Source organism: Adiantum capillus-veneris, chromosome 25, assembly GCF_014529385.1.
Source record: "Adiantum capillus-veneris isolate H3 chromosome 25, ASM1452938v2, whole genome shotgun sequence".
Taxonomy (NCBI): domain Eukaryota; kingdom Viridiplantae; phylum Streptophyta; class Polypodiopsida; order Polypodiales; family Pteridaceae; genus Adiantum; species Adiantum capillus-veneris.
Window position 1 is genome coordinate 52,998,752 of NC_140955.1, and position 15,587 is coordinate 53,014,338.

The 15,587-nt window shown below is 42.4% G+C and overlaps 2 pseudogenes; both read left to right on the forward strand.

Annotated features, from left to right (window-relative positions):
* Positions 1–1,604: 1,604 nt before the first annotated feature.
* On the forward strand, positions 1,605–2,391 carry LOC147424888 (uncharacterized; annotated as a pseudogene).
* Positions 2,392–4,592: 2,201 nt separating this feature from the next.
* Positions 4,593–5,923, forward strand: LOC147424889 (uncharacterized; annotated as a pseudogene).
* Positions 5,924–15,587: the final 9,664 nt, after the last annotated feature.

The window sequence follows — 15,587 nt, forward strand, 5'->3', positions numbered from 1 at the left end:
CTGAGTTGGTTTTTCCATCACAGCAAAAGAGATCTGGAAAAAATGGGGAAAACTAGCAATGAGGGCTACCAGGTTGAAATTTCACCTTGCAGACGGACACACAGAAAGGCCCATAGGACTGCTAGAAAAAGTAGTGGTTACTTCTTGCGGAATTGAATATGAGCAAACCTTTGCTATTGTTGACTTTGGCAAGAAGAACAACTATGATGGGTGGATGCATGAATAGGTGGTACACTAGCTACCCATTTTTGGGGGTGGTAGCAAGGGGGTGGGCTGGTTGGTAGCTAGGTGAGTAAACATTGAGAATCTTTTATAAGGCTTTATTTGAAAATTGTTCATCAAAAGGCTTGAGTAGCGAGCTGAATTTAAAAACTTTAAAAATTATCTTTTTAGTTTCAACTGTGTGTGTGAAAGTAGTGCGGGGGGGCCACCTTACTCCACAATCATGTCGCCTCCTGCTTGTCTCGATGGTTGCAGAGGGGGGGCAACTTAGGTGGCCAAGCAGCTCCTGCAGCTGAAGCACAATTATCTGGGAGGCGGAAGAGGGCCCGTCATTTATCTCCCTCGCCTGATCCACCCTCGGACTCCCCTACTGGAAAGAGGAAGAAGAAGGCTTGACTCCTTCACCAAAGCCCTGCACTCCTATAGCAAAGAAACATTAAAAAATGGCAGATGTTGTAACCCCCAACACTGAGGTACTACTGCATCTTAGTGTCACTAGTTGTCTCTGCACAATTTATTGTTGTAACTTGTTTCCAAGGTCCATGTAAGCTCTCTTAAGGTTGCTTTGAAGCAAACCTAAGTTAGAGGCTAGATGTTTGCAGATGCATTCAAGCTCCATAAGCTAATGTGCATGCATTCAAGCTTGCATTGAAAACCCGTGTAGAGGCATGCATGCATTCAAGCTTGCATTGAAAACCTGTGTAGAGGCATGTGTGCATGCATTCAAGCAGATATATTTGTGCACATTGCATTTTTGATTGAACTTCAATTGGCTGGCTGCACATGCATTCATGTCTTGTGCATAATTGGGACTGTACTCGTATGGATTGAAAATCATAGTGCTATGAAGAAGCATGAATCAGTGTGGTAGCTACCACCTGCAACACTCATTTAATATAGGGAAAGTGCACCAGAGATCATCAAGATTGTAGCATTCAACATTTTGCAAAAAACATATCAAGTTTGTAGCATTATGTTAGCCAGCTACCAATCAAAAAGTTCATTTAGCAAAGAAATACCAAGGTGGTAGTTACATGGTAGCTATCTGTTTGGGACACAGGTAGTTGTACCACCTATTCATGCACATGCCCAGCCTGCTTCTGCTCCTGCTTAATGCAACAATTGATGTTTAATGTGAAAAATTTTGTAAAATTGTGATATTATAAATGCTCACCATGCATAAGTTATCTAAGTTTTCAGTAAATTTATGGCCGTGTATGTTTCAAGTTTAAGTGCTGAACTATACTCCAATCATACTTCCATACCTGTATGCGTTTGTCGTATGGAAACAACTATGGTCTTATGTTTTTCCGTGTATTTTACAGGGAAAAGGCCGTTGGTGCACTCAATATGTGCCATTTGAAAGGAAGACAATTTTTTGCATGACAAAGCCTCAAGCACATGAAGTATACGACCTCCCCAACTTTGGAATGGATGCTCGACTGCTGACTGAGGCAGATTTCACCTGCAAAGATTGGTTGAAATGCTTTAAGGAGGTGCCAAAGAGGGGCAGCAAAGTAAAATGTAGAGATGTGAAGCTAGAGCTCTAGAACAGGTTTTATGTATTGTTCACATCCGTGTATCAAGAACCTCCTGGCAATTATGGTATGGAGCTGACTAAAGGATTTGCTAGAGGCTTTCTATATGAGCAGTTGAAGGGATAGGTTGACTGGGCCTTGTTTTCAGAAAGTATTGTCACAAATATGGATCAGGAAAATTACATGCAAAGAAGCAGCAATGGGCAACTTTCCATTCCTCCTTTGCCCCTAATAGTTCGCGGCGAATGACGAGGACTCCAGATCATTTGGAGGCACCCCAAGAAACTCCAATTGATACAGTGGATGATGTGCAGAAAAAGAATTTGTTTGGTCCACCGTCTCTTACAGAGTTAGATACTGTTTACAACATGGTTGTAAGCAAGAATTCTTTTGCATTGTCAGAGTATAATGAAGCTTTTAAGAAGTTGGAATTGCTTCAGGCTGATGTGCACCAAAATGAAGGTGCCAACCTCCTAGTGGAAAAGCTCAGAGGCCAGTTGAAAGATGCAGAGGCTGCATTACTAAAGGCAGAAGGTAGCCTCGATGCTGTGGATGCAATAAAGGTGGAGCAGCTTAAAAATAATGTCGGCAGGTTGCTGCTAACACTCCAAACATTGCAAGTGGTAGTTGAGGAGAAGGCACCACTTGATGCTATGGATAGTGCTCTAAAGGAGAGAGATTTTACATAGGAAGTGGAGGAGTGTGCATAGGCACGGATGGATTTTGTGAAGACCATGCAGGTCAAAAGAAGTACATTTTTGTTGTTTGCACCTGCGCCGAAAGTTCCACCTGTGGATATGGGCACCTTGCCTTTGGACAAATTTTGGAGTGATTGTGGGTTGACGATGTACGACGACGATGCACTTGGCATGTTTTTGCTGCCCAGCAATCATGCCTTTCACATGTACTGTTTTGGCCATCTTGTTGCAAACAAACAAACATGCATGGTGATGGGATGCATGCAATCAATTTCGCATACGATGCGGTCTTTGGTGATCCTCGGCAGTACAAATGCCAAATTCCAAGGAGTGCAATCAGACACCAAACCCTCATCAGTGCCCTTAAGCATGGACCATGGTATACACCCTGCTACATTTTGTAGCATTGAGCTTAAATTTATCTATTTTTTGTGTTTTGGTTATCAAGGGAACCCTGCTAATTGCAGCTACTAATACAAGAATGGTAGCTACTAGTACAATAATGGTAGCTACCACTCTCATAGTGGCAACTGTCATGCTAATCATGGTACAACTAGCTACCAGTATGGCTGTGGCTACCATTCTTCCATGAGATACTATTCTCCCATGGAAGTCTTGCTGGTGGCAAGGTAGCTACCACTCTTCCATTATCTACTGTTTTACCATGGAACTCCTGCTGGTGACAAGGAAGTTCTCACTGTCAACCCTGGTAGCTACCAGTATAATAGTGGTAGCTACCATTCTGCCATGAGCTGCCATTCTGCCAAGGAAGTCCTGCAATTGACAAGGTGGCTACCAAGATTGCATTGGTAGCTGCCATTCTGCCATGAGTTTTCATTCTCCCAAGGAAGTCCTGCAAGTGACAAGGTGGCTACCAGGATTGCATTGGTAGCTGCCATTCTGCCATGAGCTGCCATTCTGCCAAGGAAGTCCTGCAAGTGACAAGGTAGCTACTAGGATAACACATAGCTACCATGATAGCATCTGTAGCTACCATGATGGCAGGGGGCAAGGTAGCTACTAGGATAGCATTTGGTAGTACTGGTAGCTTATTAGTGCTTGCCTTGTAGCTTCTATTGTCATGCTGACCCTACATGTAACTTGAAAACTTATTCTTAATTTCTTATTGTGAAGAACATAATTCAAGGTGTTGGTACATGTTGAGAAGGAAGATGTTTTAGATAAAGGTTGTTGCCAAGATTTTATTCTGTTAACCACCACTGTTAGATTGCTTACTACTAGGATAGCATTGGTGGCCCCTATGTCATCTTGGTAGCTCTCAGTCAGCCAACTACTAGGATGGCATTGGTAGCTACCAGGATAGTGCTGGTAGCTATCAGTGCTTGCCTGGTAGCTTCCACTATCATGCCTGGTAGCTTCCACTATCATGCTGTAGCTACATGTAACTTGAAACAACAAGTTCTTAATTCCTTAATACTTTTCATGAATGCAGAGGCTGAGCCAGAGACTGCAGAGGCTGAGCCAGGGACTATAGTTGAGAAGGAAGGTGTGTTAGAGAAGTATAGTCCTGAGAATGGAGATCAAGCAGAAAATGCTCCTTCATCAATGAAGGACAATGAAGTGTCAGCCAGAGACACCAGTCCCTTCATTGTGCAAACCATACAAATGATGCAAAGGGAAAGAAAGTGAATGATGACAGGTGTTATTTTTGGTTTTGTTTTTTCCTAAAGGTAGATAATATTGTTTAAGGCTCATTCTTGTTGATTGTTTCTTCTCTCTTGCAGATGGAGCTGCCAAAATGCCTACAGAGGATGCAGAAGGTCAAACAAAGACATCAAAGGACCAATTAGCCATAGAGATTGGAGAAAATAGTAACATGGAATCTGGAAGAAAAGGTGCTACAACAACCAGAGTCAGAAAAAGACTCCAAACATAGTCTCGATATTTTTTCTTTGTAGCCTATCCCCATTTTTGGCTCTTTTCCTAAATCCTGTCGCCGTTTTTGGCTTTGTAACAATTCTCCATTTCCTATGAATCAAGAAAGCCAAAATCAATTTTTTTTTTGTCCTGTCCATCATTGTTGTTTATCTCATTATTGTTTTTATGTTCGGATGCTTCCACTAGCAACATTGACAATCTCGATCACATAATAAGTATGATAGCACAATCTACTATGAAAGACCCTCCTGATGTAGATGGTTCATTTAGAGTTGAGGGCCAAGTCCCATGTGCTTGCAGCATTGATAACACCAAGAGGATAAAAACACCGAGTTTTTTTGTCCTCAGTACAGGTGAGGACACAGAGATTATCATGAAAAAGTATGAACGAGGAAGGGATAATGGCGATGCATCTGTGGATGCAGGTGGTGATGCAAGTTGTGTAGTTGGTGCAAGTGGTGCAGGTGATGACATGGAGATTACAATTGATAAGTCTGAACCACCTCGGGAAGATGGTGACGCATCTGTGAATGCAGGTGGTGCAGTTGGTGCAGGTGAAGACACAGACATTATCATTGAAAAGTCTGAATCACCTTGGGAAGATGGTGATGCATCTGTGGACGCAGGTAGTGAAGCAAGTTGTGAAAGTGGGGCAGTTGGTGCAGGTGAGGACACAGAGATTACCAATGAAAAGTCTGAACCACCTCAGGAAGATGGTGATGCATATGTGGATGCAGGTGGTGATGCAGGTTGTGCAGCTGGTGCAATTGCTGCATGTGGTACAGAATATGTAAGTCACGATGATGGGACGATGTCTCGGCAAAGGGAGGATGGAGGAGGTGCAGGTGGTGTTGCATATTATGTTAGGAATGATGATGGGACGGTGTCTCGTCCATGGGAGGATCCTGGGAACATATTGTTTGAGAGTAAGCCAACTCTAAGCCTTGATATTAATGGTGTCCTGTTGACTTCATTAGACAAGAGGTACCGTTCACGGAAGTCTGCCTACTAGAATGATCTAGAAATTCTAGACATAGCAGGGGTGTTTGCTGGGTATAAAAGAGATGCACCTGCATTCTTGGACTGGTGCCTTGTGCACTTTGATGTATTTGTGTGGACCTGCTGCATGAAGACTAAAGTAGAAAACCTGTTGAGTGCCTGCTTTCTTGATCAGTTTCCCCAATTCAAGGAAATTATTGCACAGCAGGATTGTGTAAGAGATGCTAGATTCAAGATAACTGGTGGAAAGCCTTTATTTTACAAGAAGCTAAGTGACTTATGGGAGAAAAGAGGTCAGTACACTGCTACGTCCACAATTCTAGTGGATGACACACAGTACAAGCAGTTCTGGAATCCTCCAGGCACTTTCTACATTGCAAAGAATATGGAAAATCAGAATCCCAATGAGATTCAAGGATATCTTATACAACTATAAGATCTTGGCTCATGGCTTGGCTTTGTGCGGAAGATCGCCTCAAGTATGCCGAGGACTGTGCACTGCCGAGACCGATCGATAACTTGAGCATTAGGATCTCAAAGCAGTGGCGTTTAGAGTATTACGGCTAGATATATTATCCTGACATGTAACCATGATAAGCGATGTAAACAGTCAACCATTTATTGACTTATGGAGTATTTTTCTCACTTGTAATGATGACACAAGGTAGTAAAGCAGCTTCCAATGCTCAATGTAGTAAAGCAACTTTTGTTAACTTGTACACTTGTTTACGTTTTCACATTGTTCATCACTGCACCTCCACAACTACACAATTGCAAGTACTTAACACAGCTTCCGATACCAGGAAATGTTAAGGGCAGCTACCAGTCTGCATAGTAGCTACCCTTGCAGCTACTAGCTACACTTGTTTAATTTTTCTATGTCTATTGTGGAGATGATTTATTTCTTATGGCTTAATGTACACGCGGGAGTACTGGTGGGCACTTGGGTTGGTTCTAGTGGTCATGATGATTCATGTATCAAATGTATTCAGCATTTACCAGAGTCACCTGTTCATTGTCTCTTAGGATTCAGCATTTGATTCATGTATCAAATGTATTCAGCATTTACCAGAGTCACCTGTTCATTGTCTCTTAGGACTCGCACATGTAGCCTCGAACGTTCAAAAAGTGCTGCCACGTTTTCACGCCCCTGCGCTTATTCTGAATGGCTCCTTATCGCCCCCAATGTGATCACCCCCCCCCCCCCCCCCCCCCCCCCCCCCCCCCCACAATGTTCATCTATAATGGTGCCGATGGCGAAGGCGGGAGAGAAGTAGGAGCCTGCAAAAGACTGCTAACATTTGCTGTTGCGGGCTTGCAAAAGCTGACCTTATCCTCTGTCAAAACAATCTTTGAGCAACCGCCTGCTGTGCATGTGCGAGATCCGTCATCGGTTGGCTGTCCGATTAGGGGCATCGAACCCTTGAATGGCCGGCTGCATGTGCGAGTCTCATCTAGAGTTGCCCTCATCTCCTTTTTTAGGGAAAGGCTTTCGACAGAGTGTTCATGTTATGTGCCTCAAGATATCACATAGGCATTTTAGACATGATTCAAGCAATTGCAAAACAGGGTGATGCTTAGCACAGAGATTACGAAGATTCCCCCAAAGAAAAAAAGAAAAGAAAAGATGCTGAAGGGCCATCAAAAGCAGCTTAGATTAGAACTAGGAATGCTATACATCAAAAGGAGTGCTTGTAAATAGTCTCATATGTTTCTGAGGAAAGTAAGAATTTTCTTGTACGTCCCACTTTTTGCATCAAGGTGGCTTCAGGATCAGAATTTAATAGCTTGAACTCATAGGGATTTTCTTTTGCTTGTTCGTACCAAACTCCTTTGACAACAAATGAGCCGGCATTGCAAACATTTCCCCATGCATCTCTTTGCAAAGCTTTAGTTGAGTCTTTTTTGCTGTAAATTTCAAGACATAGAAATCCACAAGCTCCTAATTGTCATGAGGAGCTATAACAACAAAATTGTCACCAACATGAAGTGCATCACTCAACGCATAATGGTGTCCTTCATCTGCAAACTCTTCAATCTCATCATCATCTTCGACATCATCTGTAGGTTCAAGGTTAACATAATTCCATGCAGAAACGTGTGATTTGTTTGAACACCTCCTCCAACTGCCTTGCAAACAAGCACTACAAAAGCATGAGAATTGCCAATACCTAAGAATTTTTCCATTTGTTAAGGAGTAGCCGCTGACACAATGCAACCCACATGCATTAGGCACAGATTTAGAATCCCGACGTTGGCTTCTATCCACATCACCTACTTTGATCTCCCAGAGCAGTCGAGTAACTGGTCGTACCTACGAAGAATACGTGGCTGTAGCACCATTGGACATGGTTTCTCTCAAAATTGGCACCACATCTACTGCACATTGTAATTTCACACAGTCTGGCTTTAGCTGCTCCTGAGTGAGATGCCTCTTAATAACAGCACCTGTACCATCATGTTCGCCCTTCCCATGACCTGAACCTAAAAAGTGATGTGTCATTTTCAAACTTGTCAGAGTTCCATATCGAGCAACAAAATAAAAAGGCCTCTTTGCTTTGAACTGCGAGGCTGCTCCATCTGATCAGACCCAATTTTCTTTGAGCAATATGCCTAGCTCTTTCAACCAACCATAATGGAGCATAAAGCAATGCTGGACAAAAAGAGTATCATGGCTTTTATCATCAGATATATAGAAATGATAGTATTTTTGGACACTACCTGCAATCCTCACATATGTAATGTGAACGAAGATTGTCACCTGGCTAGAAAATCAATGCATCTATTGGATCTCGTTCTGTTCTTTGAAAGTGTAATTTTCAGTGAAATCCACCACTGACACTACCACATCTTCAGCGAAGATATGTAGACAATCTTTAAACTGCTTGGCCTGCCATCTGTAAACAAAATTGTGCTTTATAAACTTACTCAGATGATCCTTGAACAGTATGAAAAGCTGCCCGCACTGCTTCTCCTTGTGAGAAAAAACTTTTCTTTTCTTCTTTTTCCCTGAATCTGTTTCGCCAACTTCAAGGTCTTCAAAATTCTTAACTGTTACCATGCGTGCACCATTTAACTCTTCAATCGGGCAAATTGGTAGCTTCTTTGAAGGCCCACACGAAGAGCATTTGCCAATCAAACACTTCAGTGCAAAAAAATTTGACCCGCTAGCCTTCGAGCATAAAACTGACTCCCAAATCTTTGTAAGGCTAGGGCACTGATTTGTCTGAGCACTACATTTCAAATCTACACCACAAATATCACATTGAAAACTACACTCTTTTCCATGCACACCATAAGAAATCTGCCTTATATGGTTTACAACATCCCTCAAGAATGACATTTGAATATGAGTGATGCAACAACAGCTGTAGCGATCTCGAAGCTTGCGTACAAAATAAGGTTTCAGCTTTTCAAATGTCCTTTGGTAAATTTGTACCTTTGTGTGCGCGTCCGCCGCACGTGTCGGAGCTAGGGACTTGACGAGCACCGTGTGCGAGCCACGAAGGCTGCAAGCACATAATTAGCAGGCCTAGCAAGCTCACAGAGAGCAGGGGTGTGTCACTCACCTCCCTGCGCTTGTCGCCATGAAGGATTCCTCACCGCGAAGAAGAGGGAGCCGCCGCCGTATTGCGCTCAACCGCGTCGCCGCCGCAGGTGCTGTCGCAATGCTCGATCACACACACACACACTCTCTCCCTGTCTCCCTCAAGCACGTGCGCGCGCACACACACACACACACACACACACACACACACACACACACACACACACACACCTGTGAGCACACGATGGAGATGGGGATGGAGATAGGGCAAGAGCACTTCTTCTATTGCACACTGAGAGAATACACACACACACACACACACACACACACACACACACACACACACACACACACACACACACACACACACACACACACACACACACACACACACACACACACACACACACACCTATGAGCATACGATGGAGATGGGGATGGAGATAGGGCAAGAGAAATTCTTCTATTGCACACTGAGAGAATAGGTCAATTTTAGGTTTAGGTGACTTTTATATGAGCTCGCCCCATTCACATTTGGGCGCCCATGCTTAGCCAACTAACCCTTGCGTGTTCCAGTTAGAGTGCGCCTCTCATCGGCGATCACTCTACCCTTTTCCTATTGGACCGACAAGCCCGGTGCCTAACTCTACTAAATAAATAATATGGCGTCCATCGTAGGCAATAGGGTGTCCGTGAGCCACGAGGGCCACGAGGGTTAACATGCCCCCCTTCGTGATGTAGATTCCCTCCTCGGAAGCTATTGAGTTGAAGCTTGTTATGTCCATGTTGTACAGCATCTAGATTTGAATCTGCAAGGCAAAGTCACTGTTTCAGCAAGTAGAATTATATGGCCATAAATCATGAGGGGAATGTAAAGTACATGTGGAAATGAGTAAATGCAAGATTTATGAAATGTTAGACTGCCATTAAGGACAAATAAATCGCACTTTGAGTAAATTAATTAATAAAGAGTTGGGGGCTTATGGGTGAGTCTATCAATTAGTTAGCTATGGCTAAGGTTAAAACAACTACTCTAGTACTTGCTAAGCTAAGAAGATTATCTAAATGCAAGACTCCCTAATTGTGCTTTTCAGCTTTGATTAGCCAACTAGCTCACACAACTGCAAACAAAAGCTTGAAATGTTAACTGTAAGCTCGGCCTTAGAAATGAGACCGAGCTAGGCCTAGTTTTATCAGCTAGGCCTAGTGGTCAAGTAAATGAGTTAACCTAAAGTCACGGTATCCTTATCTCAAGGCTCATTCATAAGATTAAACTCTAGTTCCCTCAACTTAAGCAAAGACAAATTTATACATCTATAATGGCAGATAACAAACATAACTATTGCACTCAAACAAACCGTGTAAAATCATTATTAGCAATTATACATATCCACCAACATGAATCATGGAAAGTAGTACATCTGGAGATATGGAGTTTCTCATTTCGTCGAAGCAGATGTCCTCAGCCATGTGGATGGAAATCCATATAAGTCCTACCTAACACATCCAAAAAACAAGCACTATACCTCTAGGAGGTATGTCAGTGTGAAAAAATTAAAACTCCTAGAAAACAAACTCAAAACACAATCCAAACCCCTAACCTACCTATCTGTCATCCCTTTTAGAATCAAGGAAAGAGGATATTATATAAACCGGGTGGCCACCCTAAGGCTAGGCCTCTATCCTCATCATCTAGATAAACGAAATCATTTTCCGTGAGGCCATAGTCTTCCTTGGCCTCTATTATTTCTTCTTCATCATCCTCTTGCGCAAGCGTGTTAATCAAGAACCTTGCGATGCGTGGATACTCATCTTGTGCAAAAGAATAAGCATGTGCCACCAGAGAAACATTCGCTACTGGGTAGGGATCACTAGTTATCCATAGACGTATCAGCCATTCTAACTCCTCAAAATTTCGCTCACGTGCAAGTCTCTCTACCAAATCCCATTCACAAGAAAGTACAGGGTAGCAGATGTGAAACACTTGAGAAAAAGAAAAAGGGTACCTTTCATCAAAAATAGAAGCGCATGCCTCTGGTGAACTAGACATCTCTGAGAATACAGATAGATTTGGTTAGGTCTTTAAAACATGAGATTTGTTTTTGTGTGCTGCTTGATATGACATGGTGAATTTAGACTTATGTGTAGGATCTGATAGGATGCTTTCTCGTTGCTAGTCACTCTTGCTCTTTTACTTAAAAAAAATAAAAATAAAAAATCTTTTTTTTGTTTGTTTGCTAGAACTACTATAAGGCTTTATATATACATTCCCTAAGATTGGAGATTGAGAGGTCAGGGAGGAATGTTGAGAGGGAAGCAAGTGAATGATGGATGTCAGCAAACACTCCCCCCTTCCTTGGGTAGATCATACCTTTTGGAATGATGTCGTCACCTTTTGAAACTAATTGTTCCAAGTTGTTATGGGTGAAGGCTTTAACCAATATTTCTCGATCGCCCTATGTGTTTCATCTAGTTGCAAGGGTGGTAAGGTACTCTCCCATGATTTTATTTGCAACATTGTTGTAGGTGGTGAACCTACAATGGGGGGTTCAAACTCTTTCTTGCTTGTATGGATATGTACAATGGTAGGTGGAGGTTGTGTCGAAGCTTCTATTTGCGTATAAGAACTACATGAAGAGCAAAAAGCTTCATTTGATTTCCCTGTTCCTGAGCTAGGTGGAACAAATTGTTCTTTCTTTGGTACCCAAACTGGCTCTAGAGCGGGTGTGTAACATTCCGTGATTTTTTCCTTTCCACGATTTTTAATTTTTTTTGGAGCCACAGGATTGGGTTTACATGGGCCAGGTGACAGGTAAGAGTACAATTTACGTTCGGGCACCCAGATTTGATCATTTCCTTCATAGTATCCTTGGGCTTCCAATAGTCGTTTAGGAATCCAACGCAATGTTTCTTTACATTTCTTGGAGTGAGTGGGACGTTTCTTACGAGGCTTCCGTTTTTTAGCATCAACCATGGTCACTAAAGAAGCTTTAGGGACCCACTTGTATGTTTTCTTTGTTATATTAGGATGGTTCTTGTGTGTCTCAAGCTTTCTTTCAACTACATCAGTTGAAGCTCTAGAGAGTTGGGCTATGGGGACGTATGGTTCAATCTCGTGGACATGCAATGTCTTGGGTTTTATTTCCTTAGGCAATATCTCAGGGACTATGGCTTGAGTGGTAGGAATAAGAGTTGGTTTTTGCGTTGTGACACTTCCAATCCCCCAATCAATAGTGCATTTGGTGGCTATCATCCACGTAGGTGGCTTCCCTATCTGACACCACACCCCATATGATAGCAGATTATATTTAGCACCCGTGTCCAATAAGGCGTTATATAGCACTTTTCCATAGGCACTATTTAACTCAATAGGGTATTGTAGAGGCGTGTCAGAGTCCAACCAATCCTCCTCTATTTCAACGTGGAATGCATGTGTAACGCCCAGGTTAGCCTCTCGCTGGCGTCTTATGCGTTGTTGGCGCTCTTTCGCCTCAGCTTGAGCTTGTATCTTTTTCAATTCTGTTTGAGCCTTGGCTGTCTTTTTTGTATGGATGGCACATAGCTCCTCTTGGCTTAAAGGATCATAGTATCTTTTAAATTTGCTCCCATTGAGGAATCCAATGGTTTCAACTCCATCAAGAGTCTCCACACGAATGGTTCCTTGTGGGGTGATCTCACATACTCTATATGGTCCTTATATTTCAACTTTTTCTTTTCGTTATGCACTCCATACATAAGGAATTTATCACCAACATTGATATCTTTGTTCTTTAGATGATGGTCAAACCATTTCTTCCTCCTATCTTTCTCCACAAGTGCATTCTGCACAGCTAATTTCCTCTCTTCATCTAGCCTTTCAAGGATATATAATTGCTCAACTAAAGGGTTACCATCCCAACCTTCTTGAGAAGCTACTCGAAGACTAGGAATGACAAACTCCCATGGCATAACTGCTTCTTGGCCATACACCATCTTAAACGGTGTGCAATTAATGGCAATGTTGTGCGTAGTATGATAAGCCCATAAAGCTCAAGTTAACTTTAAATCCCAATCTATGCGATGAGCTTCCACCCTTTTGGTCAAGATAGAGATTAAGGTTTTATTGGTGCTCTCAGCTTGGCCATTTGCTTGGGATAATAAGGTGTAGACTTATGGTGAGCTATCATGAAGTTAGTAGTGAGTTCTTTGATTACTCCATTTATAAAATGAGTACCATTGTCACTCACAATCTCAAAGGGACAACCAAATCTTGTAATAATGTTCTCAAAGAGAAACTTGGCAGTTGACCTCGCATCAGCCTTTTGTGTCGCCCTAGCTTCTGCCACTTTGTTACATAGTTAGTGGCAACGATAATATATCGAGATTGAGTGCTACGAGCTGCCGGACTAATTGGGCCTACAAAGTCCAAACCCCATTTTTCAAATGGTTGAGTCACTTTAACAGGATGTAAGGGCATCCTATCCTTTCATTGAGTGATCTTGTAATGTTGGCATTCATCACATCCTTTTGCAAAAAGTGATGCATCCTTAAGTAAGGTTGGCCACCAATAGCCTGATTGCAACACCTTCCTAGTTGTTAGTCCCCCCGAGAAATGTCCTCCGGCTATACCCATGTGGGCTTCTTGTAGTATGTACAAATACTCATCCTCACGGGCACAACGTCTAAGAATATCGTCCTTCCCTAGCCTGTAGAGAGTTCCTGCAATGAGAGAGTAAGGTTCACATTCTTTTAACAGTTTTCGAACTATGTCCTTACGAAGCTCTTTGGGTGGAAAACCATTAATTAGAAAGTTCACAATCTTCTCACTCCATTCAGGTATGGTTTCGACTAGGAATAGAGAAGTATCGGGTAATTCATCATCGACTCCAGTAGGGGCTTCACCATTGGGTATGCAAGACAAATGATCCGTCATGACATGCCTTTTACCAGGTCTCACCACAATGGTAAAATCAAACTCAAGGAGAATTAGCAACCATCGTGTAATTCTTCCTGTGGAACAAGGTTTATTTACGAGATACAACAAGGCTTGATGATCAACATAGAAAACAAACTTGTTGGCCAGAAGTTAGTAGCGAAATTTCTTCAGTGCATAAATCATACCTAAACCTTCTCGCTCTGTAGTGGTGTAGTTTCTCTCGGCATCATTCAATTGACGACTTGCAAAGCTACTGGGGTAGTCCAATTTATGTTCTCCTGGTTGAGCTAGAACACACCCAATAGCAAAGTTTGATGCATCAATATGCACATGGAAAATTACATTCCAATCGGGCACTCGTAGAATAGGAGCGCTATTCAAGGTCTTTTTCAATGACTCATAAGCATAGTCACACTCCGCAGTCCAGTGGAACTCAATAAGAAGCTTGTACAAAGGACGAGCTATCTCGGCAAAGTTTAAAATAAACCGTCGGTAATAACCAACATGGCCCATGAATCTTTGAACTCCCTTATAGTTTGTAGGTGGTGGCAATTCAGCAATGGCTTTAATTTTGCTCTCATCTGTGGAAATCCCATTTTTGGACACTATATGCCCTAAAATGACTCCATGTTTAACCCAAAATTGGCATTTGAAAGGATTTAAGGAGATGTGATACAATCTGCACTTCTCAAATACTTTTCGTAAGCATGATGAATGTTCTTTCCAAGAGGAATAAACACAAAGGTCATCTAAGAAAGCTTCGCAAAACTCCCTCAAATATTCTCTAAAAGCAGTGTTTATTAATCTTTGAAAGGTAGCAGGGGCATTGGTTAAGCCAAAAGCCATAACACGGAATGCAAACACTCCAAATTTGGTTATAAAGGCTGTTTTAGCTTGGTCCTCTAGCGCAATTGTGATTTGATTGTAGCAAGAGTACCCATCTAAAAAGCTACAAGCTTCCTTCCCTGCAACTCTTTCAAGCACATGTTCCAAATATGGCAAGGGCTAATGGTCCCTCCTAGTGGCGGCATTGACCTTCTTGAGATCTACGCACACTCTGAGTTTCCCATTCTTGTTTGGCACAATCACTATTGGAGACACCCATTCTGAGTGCTCAATAGGGTATATGAATCCGCATTCCACAAGCTTTTCAATCTCTTCTTGAAAGATCTTTGCATATTTAGGATTCATTGGGTAGGGTCGTTGCTGAACTGGTTTAGACATGCTATTCATGGGGATTGTGTGCTGCACCACGGAAGGTGGAACACCTTTCATATCATGATATGTCCAAGAAAATATATCCCTGAATTCCTTGAGAAGTTATTTAAGTACACACTCCTCAGTCGCTATCAGATCTTGGGCAATGAAGACAGGTTTAGACTCTTCTCCTGGGTCTGCTAACTCTATTTCCTTAACTATCACTGGACCATCATAGACTCCATTGCTCCCATCGATAGGTTTTCTTTGGGCCTTTGTATACACAACCTTACGTTCCTCTGTGGTATAGGATTTGAAATGTTTAGGTGCAGGGTGTAAGTCTGTGGGGTCCTGTTGTTCTGTGGACTGTGATTTAACTTCTGATTCCTTTTGTTGTTGAGCTAACTCTGGATTTTGTCATCTCCTTACGGTACGGCTCAACCTTGGCTTCTCTGTAGCCTCTAGTTGTGCGATGTCAATGGGTTGTGGACTACACCACATAACGCTTTGAAGGTATTCACCCCAGTTATCTACCAACTTTCGATGAGCATCACATGCCCCTATATAATTAA